This window comes from Cyanistes caeruleus, chromosome 1 (genome assembly GCF_971803275.1).
Source record: "Cyanistes caeruleus chromosome 1, bCyaCae1.hap1.1, whole genome shotgun sequence".
NCBI lineage: Eukaryota > Metazoa > Chordata > Aves > Passeriformes > Paridae > Cyanistes > Cyanistes caeruleus.
In genome coordinates this window covers 148,050,839-148,076,921 of record NC_141701.1, presented here as the reverse complement: position 1 = coordinate 148,076,921, position 26,083 = coordinate 148,050,839, and the positions used below count along the sequence as shown (strand labels likewise).

Genomic DNA, 26,083 nt, shown 5'->3' with positions numbered 1-26,083 from the left:
CACTTTAATCTGCACCTTGCCTGGTTATCAATATTTATTTCATGATTTCTTCTGGTTATTAGAAGCTCAGCTCAACTGCAGCTTTTAGCCTAGGTGCCTCAGCTCCAATGTCCCAAGGAAACCTTCAAGCTCAGGTTTAGTTTCACAGGTCTAAATTAAGGTGAGTGAAGGGCAGACCTAAAAGATACTGAACTAGATTCTCTGTATCTCACTGAATCAGAGGTTTTTACAGACATTGCTGACAGGGTGCCCAGTGGGAAAAGATCTCCCTTCCACTTGTGTTCCAGTCAAGAAAGTAAAAGAGGATCAGTTCTCCAGCTCAAGAATCAGAATCCATTATCAGAATAATGGACAATCCTGTGTCAAAGCCACTGTCACCTAAGTAGCTGCAGCATGGAATGAAAAAGGCTCTTACTTTTTAGACAGGGAGAGCATTGCTAAATACCAGTGAGGTCTTGATCTTGGGCCTGAACAGGGTCTTCTGAATCCCAGTATTACACTTTTATATAGCCACCTTTTCTGAATTTGTCTAATAAATTTAATCAGAGCTGTCAATGACCACAAGAAGATTTTTGTCCTATTTCAGTTAGCTCAGGACATTCTTTCCTGAGGATAATCTTTAGTGAACATAGCACTGCATTGTGGTCCAGGGAGCAAAATGAATGTATTGTTCAGTTTGAATTATAGCATATTACTGTCAAGGGTATTCCTTCAAAAAGCTGACACCTTCTAATTACATCTGTGAGACTCTGTGAAAAATGGTATCCCGGGGAAAAAAAATTGCTTGGCACCCACTTTGTTAGTTTTAGCCTGATGTTCATTTCTAGCCATTCATATAGGGCTGAGTCATACAAGAGAAGCCTGTAAGGGAATCACAAACAATCTGTCTGGCTTGAGGAAATCGGGAGCCGTTTCAAGTGTGCATTGCCTCACTCCATGGTTAGTGACAGGGGCTATTAGAGACTCTGAAAATAGAGAGGGCATTTTTCTACCTGAATAGCTCTGCAGATAGACTGGAGATGGGACAAAAAGAAGTTTCGTGAGAGAAAGACCATCCCAGGAAGAGCCAGAATCAGATGCAGCATTGGAATCGGATGCAGTCATCCCTCACCTGCCCAGGGCATCTCTAAATCTCAGCTGACAATCTTTTCCTTCTGTCTTTAGGCAACATTTTTCACCTCCCCTGAGCTAGTTTGAAACCTTTAATTCCATTCTGCCTGTTTTTCCAAGAATGTGGTGTGACAAGTGGAAACTCATCTCCAGATGGGGAAAGAAGGGGGCGGGAAGAGGGGAGAGCACTGCGTGAATATTAAATAATTTGCAGCGTAAAATGTTGAGCTATGAGCAACGACAGCACACCTCAGGCTAATAGTATGGTGCCAGGGCTGTGCTGGCACGTAGGGTGTCCCAGGAGCGCTGGCAGCAGTGCTCAGGGGGGATGCATGCCCTGGGCTCAGCAGGAGGTGATCCAGGACTGAGATGCTTTGGCTGAAGATGCACAAAAACCCTGCGTGGTGCGAACCTGCTGGTGCAGGAAGCTGGTTCTCCCCGTACTGGTGAGGCTGGTGTATGCCTGGAGGCAGCATTACCATCCCATTTAAACATTCATCCACTTTGTGTGCATGCTCTGATGTACCCACGTTTGCTAAGGGACCCTCTTACTTCCTGGCCCAAACAGCTCTGTGTGGTGGAGAAAAGTTTTTATTCCTCCAGTGCCATTTAGGGATTGAGCTGTAAAGCTTTGGCCCTGCTCTGGTGGCAGATGGGGAGCCAGGATGCCTGTCCCCCTTGGCTGCAGAGTGGAAGGGAAGAGGTCAGGTCTGAGCAAAGCACCTTGTTCCTGTTCTTGGTGCTGATAAGGTACCAGAGAGGCTGTGCAAGCCCTATCAGAAGATGAGAATGTGCCTGAGGCTGTAGGCTTGGTAAGCTCAGACTAAAATGGTTACTGGCTGATGAGCAGGACATGGGGTAGTTAAAGCCTTGGAGGTTTCTATGGGGTTTTGGGCCATCAGAATTTGAAGGGGGTGAAATGCAGTAGGCATCCAAGGCAGGGAGCATCACTGCTGCATTAGTATGGAGTGAAAATGGGACACAGAATACAACCAGGGAACAGGAATGGAGAAAAATGACCCTGGCAGGTGCTGTCATTCCCTGGAACCTGTGTCTCTGCTTCTCACACTGCTGTATTTCACATGGTCTTTGGCTAAGTCACAGGAGAGTGGCTTGCTCCAGTGTCTGAATTACCAATGCATTTCACATCTTGGTCTTGGAGACCTTGCAACTCTAACCCTGAATCTATTACCCTAAGCATAGATAAAGAGCTTAGGATCTGTGGTATGAAAAGCCTGATGTGCTGTAGGGAAGCAAGATGAATCCAATGTATTGAACAAACTTGGAGTGCTCATCTTCAGAGGAGTTATAAAGTGGAGTGGGAAAACCAGAAACATGCTCAGAGAACTCCACCAGGAGAGAGGCCACTGCTGGGGTAAAGCATCTACTACAGGGATGTTTGTCAAATGTGAGATTTTGGGAAGGAGCTGTGGGTGACCCAGAAAAGTTAATTTCCTACTATCTGCAGGCAGCACCTGCACATTTCCTTGTCCAGGAGTTCCTCCAACACCACTGCAGATTCCTGCTGAGGGGTATCCAAAGGGGCCAACCAGACCAGGGCACACCAGTTTTCTAATGGTGCTCATGACCTTTGCGAGGTGCTTGACCCTCATGCTCATGGGTAGTACCAGGTCAGAGCAGATAACTCTCATTCCATTGATGAATTTGCTATATTATTTCACTTCCTGGCCCAATTTCTTATGCCGTGTCCGTCTGAGAAGACACAATTTCCATGGAGTGTGCAATGGCTGTGAACTTGGTTTTAGGCTCCCCTGGGCACAGCAGTTCTCATCTGAAGGTTATGTTTGTCCTGCCAGACCATGGAGCTGTGTTTCTCCTGGATGACTTCATGGATGACTTTATCACAGATAAAGGTGGGAGCTGTCTGCTTTTTGAACACAAGGGGACGATTCAGTCCTTTTGTGAAGGATGATCAACCACAGTAAATAAAGTTGCTGCTTGTGGGAGTAACAATTAAAATCCATTATAACCTGCTTAACTAGTCAGGGACTGAAGTGCCTGGAAGAACTTGCTCTGTCCTCCCTGAGTGCTGTTTTGCTTGGCCCATTTGCCTGATTTGGGAGAAAGATTGTGTTCTGAGGGGGTTAGCTTGAAATTCCTGCTCTCATGACCGGGGCAGTTTCCCTGTTCCTAAGGATGACTGATACCATAGAAAAAAAAATAAGTTTCCCAAGTGATCCTTCAGAATTGAGTATTTTGATTCATGGGACATGCAGCATGCAACACCTCATGCTCAGGACAGACAACACATCACAGATTAAACCAAACTATGCTTCAGCTCAATCTCTGAATTTACCAAACTGCAGCTCCGATGTTTTCAGTGGAGTCACCTGGAAGACAGATGAATTGGTGTGACAGGTAATTGATGTGGAGGTAATTGCATGGACTTCTTGCTGGCTCAAGGTTTGAAGAAGGGAAAACAGGAGCAGAGAGCCCATGTGTACATGGAAAAGGCAGGGTCTGAGCTGCTGGGGCCTGTGAGCTGATGACTCACAGGCTGGATTAATGTGTGTGAGCCATGGAAACTGGCTGGGTGTCTGATTGCCCCCAGTGCCAGGCAGAAGCACTCAAAAGCCACCTCAGACTTATTTTCTCCTTTTTTTCTAGAAGAGTACACACATGGAAGGGCTTATCTCCACTGATTACTGCTCTGCTTTCAAGAACTATAAGGAAAAAAAGCCATGCCTTTTCCCTCTCTCTCATTTCAGGAGACCTGCTCATGGCCATGTCTTTTGTGTGCCTTCCAGACACCATCAGAAAGAAATGGCTTTTCCCAGGTCTTTCGTGCAGCTCAAGACATTTATTTGGCTTTTGTGACTTCTTTCTGTGTTGCAGTGCTTTTATTTGGGGCAGCACTGAGGCAGGTGAGGAATCAGTCTGCCAGAGCCAGGGGGCCCATTGGGTTCACATGTTTATGGCATGGCCACAGCACATAGGAGCTGGGGTTTGATGTGCCCAAATGTGTTCCTGTGGGCTGCAGGGTGACCACACCCCATGAATACTTGTCTGGGATTTGGGGATGCCAAAAAATGTTGTCCAAATGGGCAAAGTCCTCATATTCCACAAGGATGGGAAGTTTGGAAGGAGCAAGGGGAGACATCACGAGGAACTTCTCTACCAAGGACAAAGCTGCCCATGGCATCCTGGCTCAGAATGACCCAGACCTTTTGTACAGCTGGATCTGGGGGTAAAACTGCCCTCAGCACATGTCCAAGATGAGTGGTGAGGAACAGGTTTCCCAGAGAAGTTGTGGATGTCCCTTTGCTGGAAGTGTTCCAGGCCAGGCTGGATGGGCCTCTTGAGCTACCTGGTGTTGTGGAAGGAATTAGAACTACATGATCTTTATGATCCTTTCCAACCCAAATGATTCTCTGACAGGTCCCAGTACATCCATCCATATTCCCCTGACTCACAAAGACAGATGTTTTACTTTTCTGCACTCTCCAGAACACCAAGTCAGATCAGGAGAGGTGTATTTAAATGTTACTCACCCTGGCTGCCACAATAAGACCAGCAGACATTTGCTCCCTGCTCCTGGAGAAGGGACTGCAGTTTTCAGGGAGTAAAACACCGTCAAACCAATTTTAAATACATGTGCTGGAGAGACAATATCTGTTCAAGAATGGATGGTCTTGGCTGAGATGTTATGGTTTGTTTTGCTGTGGGAGGTCTGGCTTGTCTTCCCTCTCCTCCCTGTAGCATCAGTAGCATCAGTACCATCTCTGATGTGCCCTGGATGACAAAACTCTTGTCCTCCCTCTCCATCACATAAGATGTCACCCTGAAAGAAGGATGGGTTGCAGGACTAAAGCTGAGGAATGGGTGGGTCTTTCTGCTGGGCTCTTGCCCCTCCCTGCCGAGGTGGATCTGGCAGCCAACCAGAGAAGTGTGTGGAGAAAATGGAGAGGAGAGAGGTTTGTGTTGCTCTGTGATGTGAGATGGGACAGGCCTGGACCCATAATGTGACTGATTTTGTCCAGCATAGTGACGTGATCAGTGTCCCACTGGTGCCACCACATGTCCCCTTGGCCACCCATGGGGGAAACCACAGAGGTGGTGGCAGGGCCATCCTTGTCCCCACGGTGATCCAGGAGCTCACCCATACTAACCTAATCCCTTCTCTCCCTGCCTTGAGCTCTGAGCTCACAAACCCTGAGGCTTCTGTGACTCCAACAAAGAGGATGCTCAGATTTCTACCAGCTTGGACACAGCAGCCTCATGGCATGAGGGGTGAGCTGGGGACATCCCTGCAGGGCAGGCAAGGCTCCATTCAAGTGGTTCTGGTTTTTGGCCAATTGTGCCATGTCAGTCCCATACTAAGTATTGTGATGGAGGGAGCCAGCCTTAGGTTAAAAATAAATATCTTTGGTAATTAACAGGCATGGTTGGGGGACTCCTGAGCACCATTCGTTTCTCAAGCTTGAATCCCCAGATCAGGGCAGTTTTGTGTCCAACTCACTTTTGGTGACACATCCACTTTGCTTTTCCAGGGGGATTTGCTGCTGTTCACATTGCAGTGACATGGAGGTCTTTATGGTCTTACATTTCTGCTTATTTGATCCACCCCTGCCCTGCACACTCCTGGCATGGTGCTAATACTGAAACACTTTTCCTCCCTCTGTTTGTGCTCCCTCAGAGGAGATAATATCCAAACACAAAAAAACCCCAGGTAGGTCTCCCAAAGAACTTGTGAGAATTAATTTTTTTCAGTTTCAGCAGCCTACAGCAGAGGCAACACAGTGATTTATTCTCTTTTTGGACATTCTATTTTCGAGAATAAAAATCCTTATATATATATATATATATATATATATATATATATATATATAATACAGTGGAATAAAGCATTGCTGTGACCATGTCACCACCAGTAAGGAAATTTCAAGTGGGGCTCTGGCTGTCCTCCGAACTGCAGCCAGGATCTGAGTTACTGTCCCACAGGGGCTTGCTGTTGGAAAATAACGTAATTGACTTTGTCCCATTTCCAGTTTCACAGAGAAACGAGCTGTAAGAGCACGCAGGGTACGGGGGCTGGCTGCTCCCGGGGTTTTGGGAGCATGATAAATGCAGTAATCAGCCCTGGAGTGCACAGAATGTCTCCTTGTGCTTTCCTCCCCTCCTGCCTGGGGTCAGCATCGTCAGGGGCCGGAGCTGCTCCAGCCCTGCCGGGGACCTGGGGCTGCCACGACGGAGGCACCGCTGCCCTGGGAAGCCAGCAGCTCCCTCCCCTCGGGATCCCAGCATGGCTTTTAACCCAAATAGCTGACCTTTCATTAAAGATTACCTATTTTTACTGCTCCTCAGGATGGGAAGAAGAAAAGGCTGAAGCTTGCAGAGGCAGGCCAAGCCAATATGTTGTTTACAGTGTTGATAGGGAAATTACTCAGGGCAAGTTTAAAATTTTTATTTTATTTATTTTTTTTGTTGTTGTTGTTGTTAAATTAAGGTAGTCCCCAGTTAAGCCTGGACATTATTCCATTTGATCTGCTAGTAACAAAGCAGGAAAGACCCTGGGGCCCAAGGACTACTGGATAATGCTACATCTGTGCTAGTAAGTCAAAAGTGCTTGAGACTTAGTTGTGGGCTCTCAGACCACAAACACAAAAGGTCCTGTGTCCATTAAAGCCCTTTAGGCTCTGAAATACGGCAGACACATGAACATTTTGCCTGGGGAGTGGATCCTGGCCTGTGCTGATCTGCAGACTGTGCTGGGGAGCTGTTTGGGACACTGCTGGCTGGCAGAAGGGCTGGGGGCTGTGATGCTGAATCTGCTGCCAGGGCCAGCCCCCAGAACACAGCCTGGCACCAGGTGATGCACAGGCACCACCCCAGCAGCTGAGCCAGGCTAATGGCCCAGCCCTTGGTACCAGGGGCAAATGAGGCACACAGAGAGAGATGGGGTGACCTAACAGAGGTGCTAAAAAAGGTCTGTGTCAGAGCAGTCTGCAGACATGTGGGGCCAGCTGGGGGAGAAAATCCATCCTCAGGCCAGCACCCAGGAGATCACAACTTTCCTGTCTTGTCAGACTGCCTCAATCTCCATTTGCAAAGCAGAGGTTGCCATCCTCCCTTGTGTGTAGGGCTGTGAGGAGTCAGATACAAGAGTGATATGCATCATACAGGCCATATCTAGATTAACATGTAATTGCTACAACTAGATTAGCAAGGCAGCAATAGGAGAGTACAAGGAGAACAAACAGGCTGGTGCTGTGGGCTCAAGATCTACTCCATGTGCAGTCCACAGTGGTTACTCCAGGTCAGATTTATTCCAGTCACCTACAGCAAAAATCCCCACCCTGCACACTGTCTGAGGCTGGCTGAAGGACCAGCTACTCATTTATTACCTCACATTCCTAGGAGGGGTTGTGACAGAGCTTCTGGTTCCATTTCCACTGACAGGGAAAAAAAAAAAAAAGATAAAAAATACTTAATTGCATGCATCAGAGCTGCTTGCAAACTGGATCACTCTGGAGTGGGGGAGGCCAAGCCAGAAGCTGCTATAAAACAGCATTACTGCTCTGAACCAAAATGCTAAGGCAGAGGCAGCCAGAAGCACCTTGGGCTTAATCCAGTGTTCAGCAGAAAGATTCTCATGTACTGCAGCTCTCCCTGAGTCAGGCCCTGAGGGCTTGTCTGTACACAAAAGTTAATCTGGATTAGGACGGGGCAGGAATTTAAGGTAAAGTCATTCTTCTGGAATAACTTCACTTCATAACAGACAAGCCTCTGGACGGTTTGGTTAGGAAGCGTTGTGTTACATCACATTTGGGATGATGAAATGCATTCTGGAGAGAATGTCCTTGTGGTCACAATTACGCAGAGAGAGCACTTAAAAACACATCCATTTCCTGCAGGAGGAGAAACAGAGCTCCCTGCAGATTTGGAGTTCTTTCCAGGGCTGACTTGCCAGAACAGCCCAAAGGGGTTTCATCGTTCCTCTGTTTCCATTCAGTGAAAAGTGCACAAAATCTCATGTGCCCAGCACAGCAGCTGCCCTGAGAGCAGTGTGCAGGGACAGGTGGAGCATCAGCCCAAACATGTGTGTGGCTGTTACTTCAGACCTGTTCCACACACTGGCTCACGTAGAAACACTTCACAGAAGCAGTTCAGAGCCCTGTCTGAAATGATAAATCCTGCACAAGGGTGGCTCTGCATGGATACAAATGCTCCCTCTAAGTGAGCCTGAATTAGACCCTCCTGGATTGCAGGTGGGTCCTCTGTTCCAATGTCTGCACCTCTGTTTGCTCTGAGAATCACAAATTAAGTAGAGAAAGACTAAATGATGCCATTGAGTTGGACATCATTGAGCAGAGTGATAAAAGCATTAACCCCTAAAGGACCACCAGGCCTCCTTATCCCACCGGCCAGAGGACAGAAGGGCAGAAAATATCTTGATAGGTGTGAGCCTTCCTCCTGCACTGAAATCCCTTTTTCATCCAGGACTTTTTCTCCTACCTGACTGCTCTTGCACAGCTTTATTTCCAACCAGGTTTCAATGGCCTGGGAAATATTTCTACCAATACACACCCGCTCCCAAAGACTCTGTTTGCACTCAGCTCGAGTTAATTGTTCATAAGCAACAGTCCATAGACATAAAAGTTTCCACATATCATTTTTTTAGCTTCCTTGCTATTTATTCTGTGAGGTGATAACATTGGTTTCTCTCTAGCTTTATCAGTCTTGCACAAGGACAAATGAGCAGCAAAAGGGAACCTCCCTTCTCTCCCGTGGAGTGGAGTCTACAATCAAGCAACCAAGGCAGAGGAACAAGCCCTTGTCAGTCTGTATGCACAGCCTGGCTGGCAGAGTGCATTTTCCTTAACATGCCTAATCCCACAAGTATGTGGTGGCTTGCTCTGCAGAAACCTCAGCTTTTCAGGTGCTAGAAAATATGCATGTTCCATGTTACTTGATAGTTTGCTCACATCCCTGCCTCTTGGAGGCAAGGAATTGCTGACCCTCTCAGCTTTAACCTACTCTGAGCACACCCCCCCACCACACTGCAAGGAATAATAATGTACTTGTGATTTCTTTATATTTTTTCTTCTGTAAATCCTGAAAATGAGACCTGAATTATTCTTTTCTGTTTGCTGTGACGGACATGCAGTCCTTGCTTCCCAGTGGAGTGACCTGTGTATGCTGAGCTTTCCCACAGCTTCCTCGGAAGACTGGGAAGAGCTGGTGAAGTTGAGGTTTGATAATGGAGCTTATCACAACCACAGAATAAAAAATTATCATTGCTTCCTAGGTCCAGCCCCCCTCAGGGGTAGAGGGGAATTGAATAAGAGCCCTCCCAGCAGGTGGGAAGGATTTTCCCCCTTCTTAAAAGACTCTGTGAGGTTTAAAAAAAAAGTGTGCTTATTCTGGGATGAGGTGGAAGAACCAAATTGCCACATTTTTGTAAGCTACATGAAAGGGCTCACACAACTGCATCCCACTTTGCACAACAATCACCTGCCCTGTGCAGGACCAGCTTCATCCCCTATGCTGTCATTATGTCCCAGGTGTCCCCAGCCAGGCTGCAGGACCTGCAGCCTCCCTCACCTCCTTTTCTTCTGGAGCTGTTCCACTCTGTATAAACACCACTCATTGATGCAGCTGTTGGGAGACTTCCCACATCCCAGGGGAGTGCTCCAACCACAAAATTACCCTCACCCTTGCTCTCGTCCAGTGGGTATTTAATTATTCTTACAAAGTGAAGTAATTCCAACTGTAGAAAACAAGAGGCACCCGGGTCAGAGTACCCCATCATTATCACAGTAGGGAGCACTCTCCTAGGACATGAGATTTCCCAATCAGATGCTGAAAAAAACGGGGGAAGCTGGGAAGAGAAATGTTATTGTTTTTTTCCTCCATTTTGTCATGAGAATAACAGAGTTTGAGATAGGTATTTATCTGTATGTGTATGTTTCTGGAAATGCTGAAATGAAATGCTTCAACATTTCCAATTTTTTTTATTTTTTTTTATTTTTTGCATTTAATCCAAAAACATTTGAGAATATGCATCATATTTGGCAAATAACCGTGGCCACCCTGAAACCACATTTTTAGCAAATAAATGATTCACTGAGTAAATTTAGCACATCTTAAATGTCTATTTATATCACAGGAACACACCCTGTCACTGTTGGGACTTCACCATGCTGAGTACTATCCAGAGCTCACAGCCAGACGTGCTCCACCACAAACAGCCTGAGAGGGAAAAATAAAGCCCTGCCTATTTGCTTTTTGCAACAGCACAGATGTCAGCCTCTCTGTCTCAGAAGAGCTGTGCCCCATCCTATAAACCTACCCCAGATACCTCACACCATTTTGGGACTGGCAAGCTGAGCATCATCTTGGCAATCTCCTCTCTGCCACCAGCACAGCAAAGCCAGCCATCCATCCATCCACCCATCCATCCATCTATCCATCCATCTATCCATCATCCATCCATCCATCCATCCATCCATCAATCCATCCATCCATCAATCCATCCATCCATCCATCCATCCATCCATCCATCCCTTTTTTAGTTCCCTTTCCCAGAAAAGAACCATCTCAGGAAAACCTTTGCCTTCCATTGGCAATATCCTGTGAACACCGAATGGGTTAATCCCCTTTAACCACCATCCCAGTAATGAAAGGTTTCACTCTTTGTCACCTAATGGTCTTGTGTCTAAAATAGAAGCTGAGCTGCCTTCACTGGAAATGTTTTTAATCATTGTGGAATAAAAACCTAGCCTGGCTAGTGCCAACCAAAGAGATGTTTGTCTGCTCAGCAGATTTTATCAAAGCTTCCTTGATGTCTTTGCCTTTGTAATGCTAAGCACTTCACTGTTTGGCATATTTAAAGTAGGATGCGGTACATGTGAAGCATTTCACAGAGTGATGATGTATCGAGTGTGCTTTAGGAAGTAATGAAAGCAGCAGACTCATGATTTTTGAGCTTTTAATTACTTATTAAGTGGCATGACATAAAGGCTACGGGGGAGATTTTTTTTTTTCAGCATCCAACTTATTGGCTTTGAAGTCGGTGCCTAAATACCCTTTGTGCCTTTGAAACTTTCCGTCTGCTCACAGGGGAACGTGCTGCTGCTCTGGGCTTTGTTTCACGCTGACCACATTTGTTCAGGGAGAGGAGCCCAGGGATGGGAGCCTGCTCAGACACAGGTCTCTGCCTTTGCCATGGTGGATAAAGATGAGGGACAGGCTAAATGCGTGTCCTTTGACAAAGGATATAGAGAGAGCCCTCAGCACAGAGCCTGGAGCAATGAGTTCTGACCTGGCCTCAAAAATGCCAGCACTACAGGGGGCAAATAACCATAGCAGCCCCCAGGGTGCTTTTAATGAGCTGAATCACAGTCCGAGTCCAGCTCTCCATCACTCACAGGCCACTGCCACAGCTGGTTTTAGCAGATGTCCCCTCTGACAGAAAGAGCCCAGCAAAGCACAGTGGTTGGCCTCGCCACCATCTCCCTCAGGTCTGGTGCCACCGCTGTGACAAGAATGCCAAAGCTTCACTAAATAATAAATAATTATTTAATAATAATAAATAATAAATTCAGGAGAGGCCAGAAAGAAGAAAAGACTCTCAGATTCAGGTTTGGGGATTTGTGGGTACTCCAGGATTTTTTTTTTTAATATTTTTACATTTTAAAAAAATATATTTATTTTTTAATATTTTGAAGATAAATACTTTCTTTCCACTTATTCTCATGATAAATCAGAAGTCTGTGGCCTCATAGAAATGTTTTCTGTGAGGATGGAGCCAGATAAAGTATTTTTCATGATAGTGAAGATGAAACCAGATCCTTCCCTCGCTGCCATCTGTGCCAACACTCACTGTGTCACAGGATGTCCTAGTGAGCAGGGATCTCTTTGCTCAGTCAGCAGGTGACCCAGCAGTGAGAACACCTCTTTTTTACAAGTCCCACTGATTCCAAGAATCCCTTATGGACCACAAATCCAAGATGTTCACTCTGGCTCCAGAGGCTGCTAAATTCCTGGGGGTCATGTCAAAGCTGGAGCCAAATACACAGGGAGAAACTCACCCTGCAGCTGCCTAAGGCACCCTCTCATCCTCTGGTCTGTGAAAAAGAGGTGTCATTCTGACATCCTGAATCAGTATCAAATGCTCCTTTCAAAGAGAAAGAAAATGGGGAAAATAAAGAAGAAAAGGAAGGGGCTGCTGCTGAAAATCTGCCCTCTCCACTGATGGAGAAATGCAGTGCCAAAAGTGCAATATGTGTATTTTTATCCCCACTGAAGGAAAAAGCAAAGCCACAACTTCCCTTGTTCAGTAAGTGACCAACACAAACATACAAGGGCTCAAGTGCATTTCTACCCCCTGGAAAAGTTGTCTTTAATTAGGACAGACACAGTGCTCAGTCAAAGCAACATCAATGTCCAGGCACACAATTTGATTAACCCACTTCTTACAGTCTTTGCTACTTGCTCAGATATTCCAGAGGGGGAAAAAAAATAATAAAAAAAGAGAGAGGGAAAGACTAAAATCCACTATGTTTCAAACAGTTAGGGATTTTTCCTTTCTATAATTTTTCCCCCAAAGAATGACAAATACCAGCGTGATGCTTTTTTAATTTTCTGAGTCTGCAAAACATTGTCTCTCACTGGATTTTTCTCAGTACTGGTCAGATCTGCACAGGGTCATCTGGGCAGGCAGCTGCAAGGGGATTTGGTTCAGGAGTGGAATGACTCAGGCTGCTTCCCAGTATCACAAGCAGCACATGAAAGGGTTGTGTCCTGGTATTTGCCTGAAGCTTTATTAGGTCATGTTATTTAGAAAATGTACTGCATAAAACAATAATTAGTTTTTTAAAAAAAATTCCTGCAGTCTGTATTGTTCATGATAGATTAATTTGCAGGTCTATTTTATTACTGCAGGTCCAATAAAGAGCAGAGGTGAATGCTGTCTAAAAAAAAAAAAAGAAGGCAAAGGACTGAATATTAACATCTTCATTTTACTACTGGGAACTAAACATCAAAGGGACTAAGGGCCACGTAAAAAAACAATTTAAGTTCAACATAATGAGCCTGAAGAGTCCATTTAGCAGAAACCCAAGTTTGAAGGTGCTGTGAGCATTTCACTTTTAGTTTTGCAGTATTTGTGAGACCCAGGGTTGCCCCTGGACACAGTCAGCTGGAAGTGACCTAGGGTTTAGGTCATGATGAGCTCCTCAGCATCCAGAAATGAGCCATTCCTCTGACTAATTCCCCAGTGGGATCCCACCCACTCAGTGCTCCATGCACAGGATCAGCCTGCCCACAAGAAGGGGCATTGATATCCCTTAAATCTTCCTGTGGCATAAAGCTGGAAATCCCAGGAGGTGGGAAGTGGGTGTGTGATGTGTTCCACAGCAGGTCGGCAGGCTGGTCTAGTGGGGGGATGCTGCTTGCCCACCTTGTGAAACTGGGATGTTGCATACGAAACAAGTCAAGTGCAATTAGGTGCAAAGGAGAAAAGTGGTGGTGGCTCTTTGCCCCTTTCACCAGATCTACCTGTACTTGTGGAAACTCTTAATTTTAACAGGAGTTTTGGGATCTCTCCAGTCGTTTCAGTCTCTAAAGATTAGGTGTCACTATGGCTTGTGTTGAAATATGGAGGATCCTTTATCAGACTGAGCCCCAGACAGCTTCACTTCTTTTCATAAGTCAGTGGTACATGAGGGACTGAAACTCACAGCTAATGTGTAGGGATTTCTGCAAATCTGAATCAGGAATTTGTCCTCCTTCACTTGTTTCCCACTAACATCCCTCTTCTGAGGCTCCATTGTACCACTGGACTTGTCAGGGCCATTCTCTCACCTGGGACTTTCTTAATAATATTTATGTAGTGGTTTATTTGTTGTTGAGGGAAAAGAAGTGAGAATTTCCCCCAAAAAGCCTGAAGGAGAAGTTGGCCTTGGCACAGATTGGTGTCATGGTCATGCCTGCCACACTGCAGGTCACGGTGGATGGGCAAGGTGAAAACCACCCAGGGTGGTGACATGAGCTGACCTCTGCTGGAAGTGAGCAGGGAAAAGTTGCAAGTGGCTTTACCACACCCTCTTTTCACCTTGGCAAGGAGAAGTTCAAAACCACCCCAGGAAAACCAGGAGAGGAGCTGAATTTTTATCTCATTCTCAAAATCTGGAGCGTTTATGTTTCCTTTAGTGCACACACACAATTCATGCTATGAGGATGGACCACAAAACAGTTTGGGCCCAAATTGCATCCCAGCCATGCCCATTTTCATCCATGGTAGCTCACCTGGAGTCACCCCAGATCGACATCAGTGTAGCTAATTGCAGGATCTGATCTTTCATCTCTTCCAGTGAAATAAGAATCAGAGGGCTTAGATGCTGATGAGGTATTTTCTCACTCAGTTCCCTTACACCGGTACAGAGGCTGAGGAATCCTGTCTATAAAAGAATTTAATTATGCTTATTAGAACAATGTATGGTTTAGTGGGTGTCAGCTGGGAGCAGCTCCTCACTCAGGCCAAATGCCACATGATAAATGAGCATGAACAGGTGAGATTGCTTGGTGTTACCCATTGCAGGAGCCTGGAGCTCTTCAGCAGCTTTCTCTGCTCCAACCTCCTGCATTAAAACTGGAAAACCAGGAGTGTGCAGCCTACATGTGTGGGAGAGCGTGTGCAGGAGGGAAGGTGAAGCTGGCATCGCCTTCACTGGGTATTTAAAGATCTGCAGTGACTCCAGAGTAGTTTCCCATGTGGACACACACATATGTTCACACTCCCACTTACTTCAGTGTCTCTGAAATGAGAGTATTTTATTTTTTTCTTTTGAGTTGGTTTCTCTCTAGCGGCATTTGAAATTGAACTGTAAGGAAGGGACTACGATTCCAGAGAAATAGTCTGATGCTCAAATGCTTCCTTTAGATGGCTGTATCCAGGCAGCATCATCCAAACTAGTCACCCCCACCTGACTGGCTACTAAAGACCAGCCCACTGAGGTCTCGAGCACAGTTCATCTCCTCCTAAAACTGATGACTAAAATATGGCAGAGGAACTGTACCCCAAAGTGCCCATTCCCCTCCACTGACCAGCAGGGTGTGTTTGCACAGATGATTCATAACAGAAGCGCCCTTGCAGGAAGAGGTGATGTGCAGATCCACAGGGTCTCCCAGGAGAGTCTAAACCACAGGCTCTGCCTTCCCTGCCCAGATGGTTTGTGTTGTTACCAACCTTAAAATCACAGAATCACAGACTGGTTTGGGTTGGAAAGGACCTTAAGGACCATCTTATTCCAACCTCCCTGTGGTGGACAGCGATACCTTGAACAGGTTTCTCAAAGGCCTGTCCAACCTGGTCTTGAACGTGCCCTGTTGGAACAATACCTTCCATTATTTGGTCCTAAAATGCATGAAAGCCTTTACCAGTCCTATTCAGAGGTTTTGTGTTCACTTGAATCACTGCTGTGTATCCTCCCAAGCAGACAAGCTTTGCACAGGATTCAGCACCCCCAAAATCTTCCTCTGAGGAACTTTCATTATTTTTTTCTTTGATAAAGACAGTTTTTAAAAAAAGGGTTCAGATGAGTCAGGATCTGGAAGTTCCCCTCAGTCCATGTGCACATACAGCCGAAGAATTCACAATTCACACAAGCAACACCCGGAGATAAGATTACACAGTGTGGGCGAGCATCTGTAATCCTCCACTCCACCCACAAAGAGGGTATCTTTTATTATCCCATCTCGAGGCTTGCAGCTTCAATGGGCTGTGGTTTGTACATCCAGAGGTTTCTGCCCTGGTTGTCTTAAGTCCTAGCCAGGGACCTATGAGGCAGAGGAGAGACTTTGAGGGACTTTTTTGACAGGGCATGGAGTGATAGGACAAGGGGGAATGGCTATAAATGAAAAGAAAGTAGATTTAGATTTGATATTAGGAAGATATCCTTTACTGTGAGGGTGGTGAGGCCCTGGCACAGGGTGCCCAGAGAAGCTGTGGCTGCCCCATCCCTGGAAGTGTCCAAGGCCAGGTTGGATGTGGCTTGGAGCAACCTGGGACAGTGGAAGGTGTCCCTGCCCATGGCAGGGGGTGGAACTGGATGATCTTTAATGTCCTTTCCAGTCCAAACCATTCCATGATCCCACATTCTTTTAAGGCTTCTCCCCTCAGGGTGCATGTCTGCAGCTGGGGGGACACTGTGCAGCTCAGTTTGCATGATCAGATATTCTCAGACGAGTAACTCAGCGGCATCTGAGAACTATTACATCAATATTTAGGTGACAGCTTTTAAGAGAAGCTTTCTGAGTGCGCCACAGACATTAATGAAACCTCACTCTCTGTGCAGGTTTTGTGAGAGTCCAGAGAGCAGCTCCAGAGCAGGTGATGAGGCAGCAGCCAGGACAGGGCCAAGCCTCCTGCCTCCTACCCCGTGCTGCTAACCACAAAGCATCCCCTCCCCTTTGTCAGGAAGGCTAATCCTGTAATGTGACTCTTGAGCAACGCTTAGGAGCCTAAATAGAACTTCATTCCAAAATAGCGCGTATGAAAATGAAGATAAGGCTCAACAAGTTGTAACAGATGCCTGTTAATTAGTCACTGCAAGGCACTTTCAAATGAGAGCTGTGTTTGGTGCACCAGCCATCCACAAAGGCTGATGTCCCCTCTCTTCTCCAGGACTGAGCAAGGAAAAGGGATAAACCTGGACACCCTCATGTCCCTCAAACCCCCAGTCTGGCTGCAGTAAGGTGATCCCTGCTTGCTTTCTGACACTGGCCTCAGCACAGCATTAAAAAGGCAGGATTTGGGTTTTACACTTGCACACAAATCCCAGCATCAGACAGTTCTACGAGTGTAGGGCAACCTCAGGAAAAACCAGCCAGGACTTATGTACCCTTATATAAGCACAGACAACACACACTGGTATCATTTTATTACTTTTGTCTTGATACTTGCATTTTATCTTCATTTATATCTCATATTTCTGAACCCAGCAGTAAACAGTTTCTCCCTCTTTCATAACCCTTAATGATACAGGTTCCTTTTTTCCCAACTCTTTCAGATTACCATTTAAATTAACTATATAAATCAGACCCTGGCCTCTATTACACGAGAAAACAATTGGGTTCTGTTTAACTTAGGAATCTGCAGTGTTTATAGATAGACAACCCCGAAGGTAAGTTACTAAACTAGTTTCTAGTTGCATTGATCTGTTGCCAGAATACATAAATTATTAACTGAGAAGTAACTCCAGAGAGTGTTGTGTATTTAAGTTCATATTTGGTAGGGCTGGGGATATGTGGCTTGTCCATAAGTAGACACTAGAAATATTAATCACTTTCAAGTAGAATTCTATATTTTAATTGCTGAGAGGAGACTTCTTTCTTTCAGTGTCTGAGTAAGAAACCTTTCCCTTGCTTAATTTAAGTTACTGCAGTGCAATCCTATGGGAAAACTCCTACAGATTTCCCTGAGGACTCCAGTGTTGAGTCCCTGGGAGTTTGACCATTTATTTTGGTTGATCAGAGTGCCTAGATCTCTCTGCCACCTAAATCTATCTCCCTTGAACTCCAGCTACTCAAAATTTAGTGTTCTGTCACTGGAGCACTACATGGAGAGCGAGATAATAGCGTTTGCCTCCCAAAACGACACGAGGCACTCAAAATACGTGACAGTGCCAAGGTCTGGGTGAAGAACACTCTTTTCTGCTCTTTTGTGTTAACCAGAAGGCTGACCCGAGGTCTGCTGTCCTTCAAAGCATGGAGGGTCAGAAGAATTTGAATTTCCTCGCTGCCTTTTTGAGGACCGAGACAAGAATTTGTTTGAAAATTAGGGGACGGGCACAGCACGGGCCCATCAAGAAGCACAAGCTGAGGAAAGACATTTGCTCCTTATCTTCCAATTCTCTTTAATTTCTGAGGTGTGGAACTTGGATCCTCTGGGGATTAATAGGACAATATGTGGCATCCTGGCTGCTCTGTGAGGCCAGCCTGACTGCAGAGGATGGGGCTGTGAGGAATGCAAGCTGTCTGCATGCCACTCAGCCCCTGGGTGGATTCAGCACTAATTCCAACTTGCCTCTCCCACCTTCTTGGAATAAATTCCTTCCCAGCTGAGCTGCACTGCAGCCAGCAGCTCAGAGAGCAGGGAGGTGACAGCCTGAGCAGGCTTGCTCCCAGCTGGGCAGGTATCACTCTGCACTTGGCCTCATCCTGGAAAGTCAAGGAAATTCAACTTCGTCTCTACAGCACTGGGTGTCAACCCACTTTCCACACAACAGGGAGAAATCCAAGTGTGATGACTGTCACCAAAAAGAAATTGTCTTGCAGGAACAGCCCAGAGCCATGAGGTGCCCCATCCCTCTGCTTGCAGCAGGTCCATCCCAGAGCAGCTCAGGGAACAGCAGGAGAGACATTTGCATGGGCAGAAAGTCAGAATTAAACAGCCACATCCAGCCACATCTTGTCCAGGCACCTACGTACAGCATCCCTGCTGTGAGAGAAGGGTGTTCACCTTTTGTATAATCTTCACCCACGCCAGAAGAAAAGCACCTTTTTGGCTGTACAGGTGCCACAAATATTTTTGCAAAGCCCTGTGGTTCTTTGCAATTTGGTGTAAGCTTTAAACTCATTAGGACTTGGGATTTTTTCTGCTTCAAAGCTGTGAGGGGCTGAAGGATGAAACCCATTTCTTTTGTTTGCACAGTACCTGAGGTTCTGCCATCCTCATGTCTGGATTCTCCTGTCTCTGGAGGCTGGTGCTGCCATTGAGCAACACAGAGCTGAGGGGTGGATTTCAAGTGGATTTAAGCACTTAAATAACTTTATGCAAAAGGGATGCATATATTTGAAGGCTATCACCCAGGAAGTCCAGAGAAATTCAAGTAAGGGAGCCCAGTTATCTAAAGATCTGTGACAGCTCTCAGGCAAACTTTTCCTCACAAATAGAAAGATTGGCAAATTTTGTGGAGCTGAGTGCTTCTGGAATCAGTTTTGGATGCCTTGGTCATTTTATGTCCTTCTCTCATAGTTCTTTCTCCTGGGAGGCCCAGTCTTCTGAGGTGTAGCACGGGGCTTTGAGATTAAAAAGAGAAATGTCCTTCTTGTATTAAGCATCTGTGGTTGCTAGAAATCAAAATAAAATTGGCCCTGCACATTTAAGAAATCCAAAGATTTGGCTTTGCAATTCTAAAAGGCCCACAGATTTAGTTTGATCAGATTTATTATGTAATGGTATGGGTGACATCTGGACTGAAGTACTATGCCAGGGGTTTGTGTTTTAGTTCTATTCCTCAGCAACACTATCAGGGCAAAGTGGAAAATTTTGTGGTTGCAAGTCTGAGTATGTTGGTAGACACCCCCTTTGTGACCTTCTGCAAGTCACTTTATCCCTCTGCAGAAGTTCTCCCCAATAAAACAAGGGGGGAAAAAACCTTTCCCTGTACCAGGAGCAGCTTCTGAAGATGCTGCCAGGATGTGAGAAGTTTAGAGGCCACTGAGATGGGGAATGGTCCAAGTGCTGAGATCCATTGCCTGTGACTGAGGTGGAGATGCAAAGGTTGAGGCAGGTGTGAAGCTGGAGACAAAACTGAGATGGAAAACCTGAATATTGTGACAATTTCTGTATTGATGCTCCTGTTAGTGTCCCTGAAGTGCAGCAGCAGAATTGTGGTGAAGTGCTGTATCCAGAGAGCTTTCGCAGTATTGGGTGAGCATCAATCTCCAGAGATAAGGGGCACTGCAAACACTCTGCTCTGTGACCTGCCTCTGCAGACAGCTATTCTCTGCCTCATAAGCTATTAATTACCAGATGTTAGAATTTATTTATTTTTCCTGAAAAGAATTCTGACAGCATAGAGTCTTTAGAAAAGAATGGAGGAGAAAAAAAAAAAAAAGACTACTCGTTTAAAAATTCCTCTTCTTCCTCTGGTTTTCTAAATGCTCCTGGGTTGCTGAGCTGTGAAATATGATGTCTTTTTAAGAGTTCCAAGATTTTTGCCCAGAAGGAAGAAAATACTGTTCAGGTTTGTCTCTTGAGGATTTAATGATCACATCATAAATTTCTCTGGAGAAATGAAGTAGCAGTCAGTGGGTAATATCCCATCTAATACAGTTTTCCCCTCTTTTCCTCCTCAAAGGCCCAGCCTCTCTCTTCAGACCTCTGGGATTTTCTGCATAATGGGAGGCTGCAGACACAGGGTGATGTGCCCTTCACAAACCAATTTGACACACTCAAATATTATTCCTGCCCCAGCTTAAATCTTGCTGCTTGATCTAAACCCCTCTGTGCCCTAAAAACAACACTGTTCAGTGTCCTCAAAAGCCAGAGCAACAGAAATAAGGGATTTTTTTTATATAGCTGGTGTAGGATAGTCCAAACATCTGTGCTCCTGTATTCCAGCACGTTTCAGAGGGATTCATCTTTTTCTGGAAGGACACAGATACTGGAGAATAATGATTTCCCATCTCTCCAAGGCATGTGAAACCAGCCTGACTCTTTGCTCAGAAAAGCCTACATGGAAACCTTTGAAGGAATGAGAGAAAGGTGCAAAAAGATGATATTTTTTTAAACATCAGCCACCAGCCATGGAATCAGGGTCTCACAGAATATCCTGAGCTGGAAGGAACCCACAAGGACCATTGAAAACCATCAGTCCAGTCCCTGGCTCTGCACAGGACAGTCCTAAGAATCCCATCATCAGAGTTCAGCTGCTCAGCTTCATTCCTGGACACAGGCACAGCAACAACAATCCTTTTTGGATGCTGAGGTTTTTTTTTTTCCCAGAGCCACATGTAGAACAAAAGGAGAGTCCATCTTTGGGGTAGAAACACTCATCAGGCTATGACCAAATTCTATGTTTTAGTGTTGCCCTCCATACTTTCTCCACCTAAACCCTTCTTACTATCTTTAAGCTTAGAGTTTCTGGTTCTGGTGTTGGCTACTCTGGGAGCCATTTGTCTTTACCCACCCTGCACCCAATTTTCATCAGAAATACTACACGATAAGAAGGAAGGATTTATTATTTGCAAGAGAATTGATACTCTTGGGCTGAGGTCTCTCCCAGCCTCAGAATTTATATATTTCACTATTTCCTAACCACCAGCAGTGTGTGACTCTCGGCCCTTTGTTTCCCAGGCACCTTCAATGAAAACAAGACAAGACTCCCTTGTTTTCTGGTTCCTGTCTTGCAGCACAAATCAGAGTTCTTCCCTGCTGTATCCCACAGTATTTAAGGTCACATCTTACCTTATTTGCTCATCTTTTTCCTGAACAGGGGTTATTTCCATATAGGAACAGGCTGACCACTCACAGCAGCTGCATTAGAGAACACCATGGAGAAGATGAAAATGGCATGAATGTTTGAAACCCTGGCCTGAGACAGATGGAATCCCCCTCTCATCCAAATCACCAGTGCTGGTGTGTTCTGGGGGAGGAAAATGGCTGGATCTAAAGTAAGGGGGACCACTGTCCTCTCCTCACACCCACTCAGTGCTGAACTTCAATTTGCAAGGCAGATGATGAGTGGGTTTAATGTCTTTGGGCAGATCTCTTTGTTCTCCAGGTTCCCTGCTGCCTTGATAGTCAAGAATGCCAGAGTTTGTGGGCATGGGCAGGAGAGGTGGCAGGTCCCTACTCCAGCCTTCTCACTGCCTGATGGGGCTTAGGACAGGTCTTCCCTCCTTCAGCCCTTGGGAATTTGGTTTCCTTCTCCTTCCTGTGAGTCAATGTGCCTGATCACAAAATAAATATTGTACAATATTCCTCTGGAAAACACGGGGCATCGGTGCTGTACCCCACTCTTATGCTGAATAACCCATTTCTGCACGAGGGCACACTGACCTTGAAGGACTTGTTGAATGTCAGGGTGGGACACCAAGCCTTGGATGTTGTCTCCTGACCACTGGCTCTGACTTAACACAGAAAAACAAATGGCACTTTACAGTGCACCTGGAGATGGGCCTAAGCCACAGATTCAAATGTGAATGAAGACAGAAGGCATTTGGCTCCAGGGTTCTGGTTCAGGTCCTTAAATAAAGCAATTTAATTTACAGCATGCCTGGCCCAGAGGAGCTTGTAAAGAAGGAATGGAAATCCTCCACCAGAAGTTATGGGTTTCATCTGGAACTCTGTGGAGGAGAGTCCTACAGCCTCTGCTATGAAAACATTGGGCCAAATCATCAGCCTTGTCATTTAAATCTCTGCTGCAACTTGACAACACTTTCACTTGACATTGGCACACAGCGTCTCCACACACCTACATAACTGTTTTATAAAATGCTCAGCCTGGCAGGATGCAATCCCAAAGGATAAATTAATAATAAGCCACATATGCAGACAACGAAATACTCAGAATTGCATAACAGTTCCAGAGATGAACAATCCATATCGAGTTGGGAAAAACTACTCTGTTTCAGATCCCAAGTCAGTGGGCACATTCCTACTTTGTGCTGCCAATATTTGCTGGATTTTTTGTGGCACAGATAAGATATGACTCATGGTAAAACAGGCAAACCCTGCCCAAACTAGAAGCATCCCATTTAGTGTGTTGAAAAGGCACCAAATTAGCTATTTCCTCAACATTTGCATAATTCTTTTTTGCATGAAACACACTTCAGGGTGTATTCCCTCTCATAATCTTCTGATTTATTAATCTTCATGGCATGGGCATAATTATTTTCATGGTTCTGCCATGGTTTCTACAGGCAATAAGCATCACCATGTCAAAACAATTGTATCACCTTCTTCTCTTGCTTCCTCTGTAGCCTTCCAATGCCAGTGCTCTCCTTCTCTTGGCAAAGCCTGATTTCCTCCTTTCTGCTCCCAACCCACCTGAAAGGAAAGGGATTAAGGTGGAGACAGCTGTGCCGGCTGCAAGTCTGGCTGTGGTGAGGAGAGACGGGATGGCTGCAAAGCTCCCACAAAGTGGAGGCTCCTTCCAGCCAGAGCTTCTACTTGGCACCCTCCAGACACAAGGGTGGAAAGGCAGGAACAGCCAAAAGCAGCCTCAGTCTGCTCTGTCAGGGCAAGGAAGGCGATTGTAGGAGGCCTGGAGAGAGACAAGGCTCTACCCTGAGGATTCAGAGTCAGTCAGGGCATTTCTGCAAAGGGTGCTTTAGGTACTGAGAATAAAAAGCTCCACACCCCCATGGCCCCACACTGTGCACGTTTTCCTGAATGCACCCTGCAGGCTTCTTTCTTCAGGTTTCCCTGGCTGAGGTGCTGGGAGCTGATCTCAGGAACTCTCTGAGGTGCAGGGACAAAGGTGAGGTCCCCGCACACCTTGCACCCATCTGACCATATTGGCAGGTCCTCCTCCTTCTGCTGGACTGGCCTTTCAGCCTTGACACCACAGTGCTGGGAGGGTCTCCAAATGGTCTCTATCAACCAACTTCAGCCCTGTTCTTAATTGATTATCTTAAATACCTTAAATGATATTTTCTGTCCTGGGGCAGAGCCGTGGGTTTGACTCAAGGTGGGTGTCAGGTTCCCTGTGTTTCTCCAGCACTTGGGGACAAGTCTTGTTTGAGCATTTCAACCTATCAATGCCTGCTTGGAGAAGCCAGCCCATGCCTGCTGGCAAGCAGATTGTTTCAGAGCCCTGTTTTGTGAATGTCTTCTGCCTGGACATTCTGGACAAGGGAAAACGGGAGACCAAGCATATCTGGGCTCCTTGTGCTTGGTTCCAAATAGAAATCAGACCAAGAAATGAATGCACAGTGACGTCTGTGCCTAGAACACCCCAAAATCACACACTTTGAATAATCAGAGCTCTCTTTACCACTGAGAAAAAAAAATTAAATTCACATATTGGCTAAAAGCCGAGTGGCAGTGTTGGCAGCCGGTTGCTGCTGGTGCCAAACGAGCCGGTTTCCTGGCTGGCAATAACCGGCTGCATTCCCATCCAGAAAGCCAAACTTGCACCCGAGAATCAGAGCAGGCATGCAGGCAGCAAAGCAGGGGACTGTGATCCCACTTAGCACACAGCATACCCAAGTTATTCTAGTGGATTTCTTCCAAGCTCCTGCCAATAAAACTAAAATCACAGTCATCTAGTCATTGCTTGGTTCCAGGGCCATGGAAATACTTTCTGCTTGCTGCTGGGTGAGCTCTCCTCACTGTGCCTGTCATTGGGATATTTTTTTTTTGCCCCTCGCAGCAATGCTCAGGAGAAGATTGTAGACATAAAAGAGAAAATGAATTAGAGCTGTTACAAAAAAAAAATAGCAGTCTCTTCTCTGTGATTTTTATCTCAGGCAGACGGCAAACCCACACAGCTGGGTGCTGGTGTCTGCCCAGCCTGGGAAGAGGAGGGAAGGGCTGCTCTGGGTGAGGTGCCTACCTGTGCTGGCTGTCGAGGGGAGCTCTGGGGGCTGCAGCAGGGCCTGGCATCCAGCAGCCCCCCGGAGAGCTCCTGTGGTGGCTGCTGACACAGCTCCCAGCCAGTCCTGTGTGCCATCCTCGGGACCCAGGGGATGGAGCTGCGGTGCCAAGGCTGCTCAGTGGGGTGGACGTTGGTCCTTGCCCAGCATGCAAAACTCTGCTGACCCTGTGGACATTTCTCTTCAGGAAGAGAGGCAATGGCCTCAGACTGCACCAGGTTCAAATTGAACATCAGGAAAAATTTCTTCACTGGAAGGGTCGTCAAGCATTTGAACAGGCTGCCCGAGGAAGTGGTGGATTCAACATCCCTGGAAGTGCTCAAGAAATGAGTGGACGTGGCACTTGGTGCTGTGGTTTAGTTTGGTCAAAGCTTTGACTCAATGATGTCAAAGGTCTTTTCCAACTCTAATGATTCTCTAAGTCTGCAGTGTTTGAGTGCACAGGGTGCCTGGTCCCAGCATCTTCATCCCTTGCACTGTCTTCCTCCTACCTCTCACCCAGTGCTGTGCCTTCACAGTGCCAAGGCCACAGCTTTAGTGCAGGTAAAAACTGTCCTGAGGGTTTTCCATCAGCATTCAGCTCTGGCCATGCTCAAATCGCACCAAGGCTGGCTATCACTGATGTTGAGGAATCTGAGCCCCTTTTCCTGCCTCTCTGTGCTGGAGGGGTCAGGCTCAGACCCAGTGCAGACTCCAGGAATAAAGCTGGCTCTGCTTCACCTTGTGGAAGGCTGTTCCCTCTCCTCTTGGGAACTGACAACTCTATTGGTGGCAAATGTCCTCATTGTCACTGGTGCCAGGCAAATCTGCCCTTGGGCACCATTTGGGTGAGTACCTCCAGGGCCATTACTCCAGAGGCTTTTTCCTGGTAATGTTGTTGGCACAGTGTGTACTTGGACAGGTCAGGTAGCTGTAGAACTGTCCCCAAAGCCTGTCTAAGTGCAATGACTTGCACCTGGGTTGGGATTTTTGACAGGGAAATGAGTTTCCATGACATTAACCAACAAACTTAGAGCAAATTACATCCCTTTGTGCTAGACACCTCCTGCTTCAGGCTGAAGGAAACCTCTGAGGATAAATGCAGAGGAGAACAGAGTGATAGCCAACTCTGCAACCCGCTGCTCTAGGGAGGGATGAGAAATAATCCCATGTATGAGTGACCCCCATCAGTGCCCTCAGTACTCACTGTCCCTGTGTGACTTTTCTAAGACAGGAGACTGAGGGTCTTTCAACAGCAGCTCAACACAATTTGCAGAGCAGGGAAGCAGTTGTGAAAGACTTTGGGAAGAATAAAAACCCAGTTGGAAATTTCTCTACCAATATTTATGACGCAAAGCCAAAGGCTCTCATCAGGATTTGGTAAGACAAAGTCCTGTAGTCTCCCTCATGAGGGCACTGGGGACCTCAGCTGGTTTCTCTCCCAAGGCGTGACGCCAGGCATCTTGCACGATTCCCAATTTCCACGTGTCTTTGCTCATGTTTGCAGGCTTTTGAGAGTTGCAAAATTTCCCCTTCTACCGTCATCCCAAGGAGGGTGGACACTAGCACTGTTCCCAGCCTCAGGGTCAGATTGCTCAGCCTTTGAAGATATTTCCTTGGAGTCCTTGAGCCTGAGTTTCTT

At 46.3% G+C, this 26,083-nt stretch overlaps 1 long non-coding RNA gene across 3 annotated transcripts; it reads left to right on the top strand.

Moving 5' to 3' along the window:
- The first annotated feature begins 5,331 nt into the window (after positions 1 to 5,331).
- Positions 5,332 to 10,367, top strand: LOC111925602 (uncharacterized). 3 transcript variants are annotated; one of them, XR_015280962.1, is made up of 6 exons: positions 5,332 to 5,361; positions 5,622 to 5,658; positions 5,768 to 5,804; positions 6,582 to 6,682; positions 9,380 to 9,431; positions 10,241 to 10,367. It is a non-coding gene; the product is annotated as an uncharacterized LOC111925602 (long non-coding RNA). The 3 variants fall into 3 exon arrangements; XR_015280966.1 differs by lacking the exon at positions 9,380 to 9,431; XR_015280940.1 differs by lacking the exons at positions 9,380 to 9,431; positions 10,241 to 10,367 and adding an exon at positions 8,801 to 9,086.
- Positions 10,368 to 26,083: the final 15,716 nt, after the last annotated feature.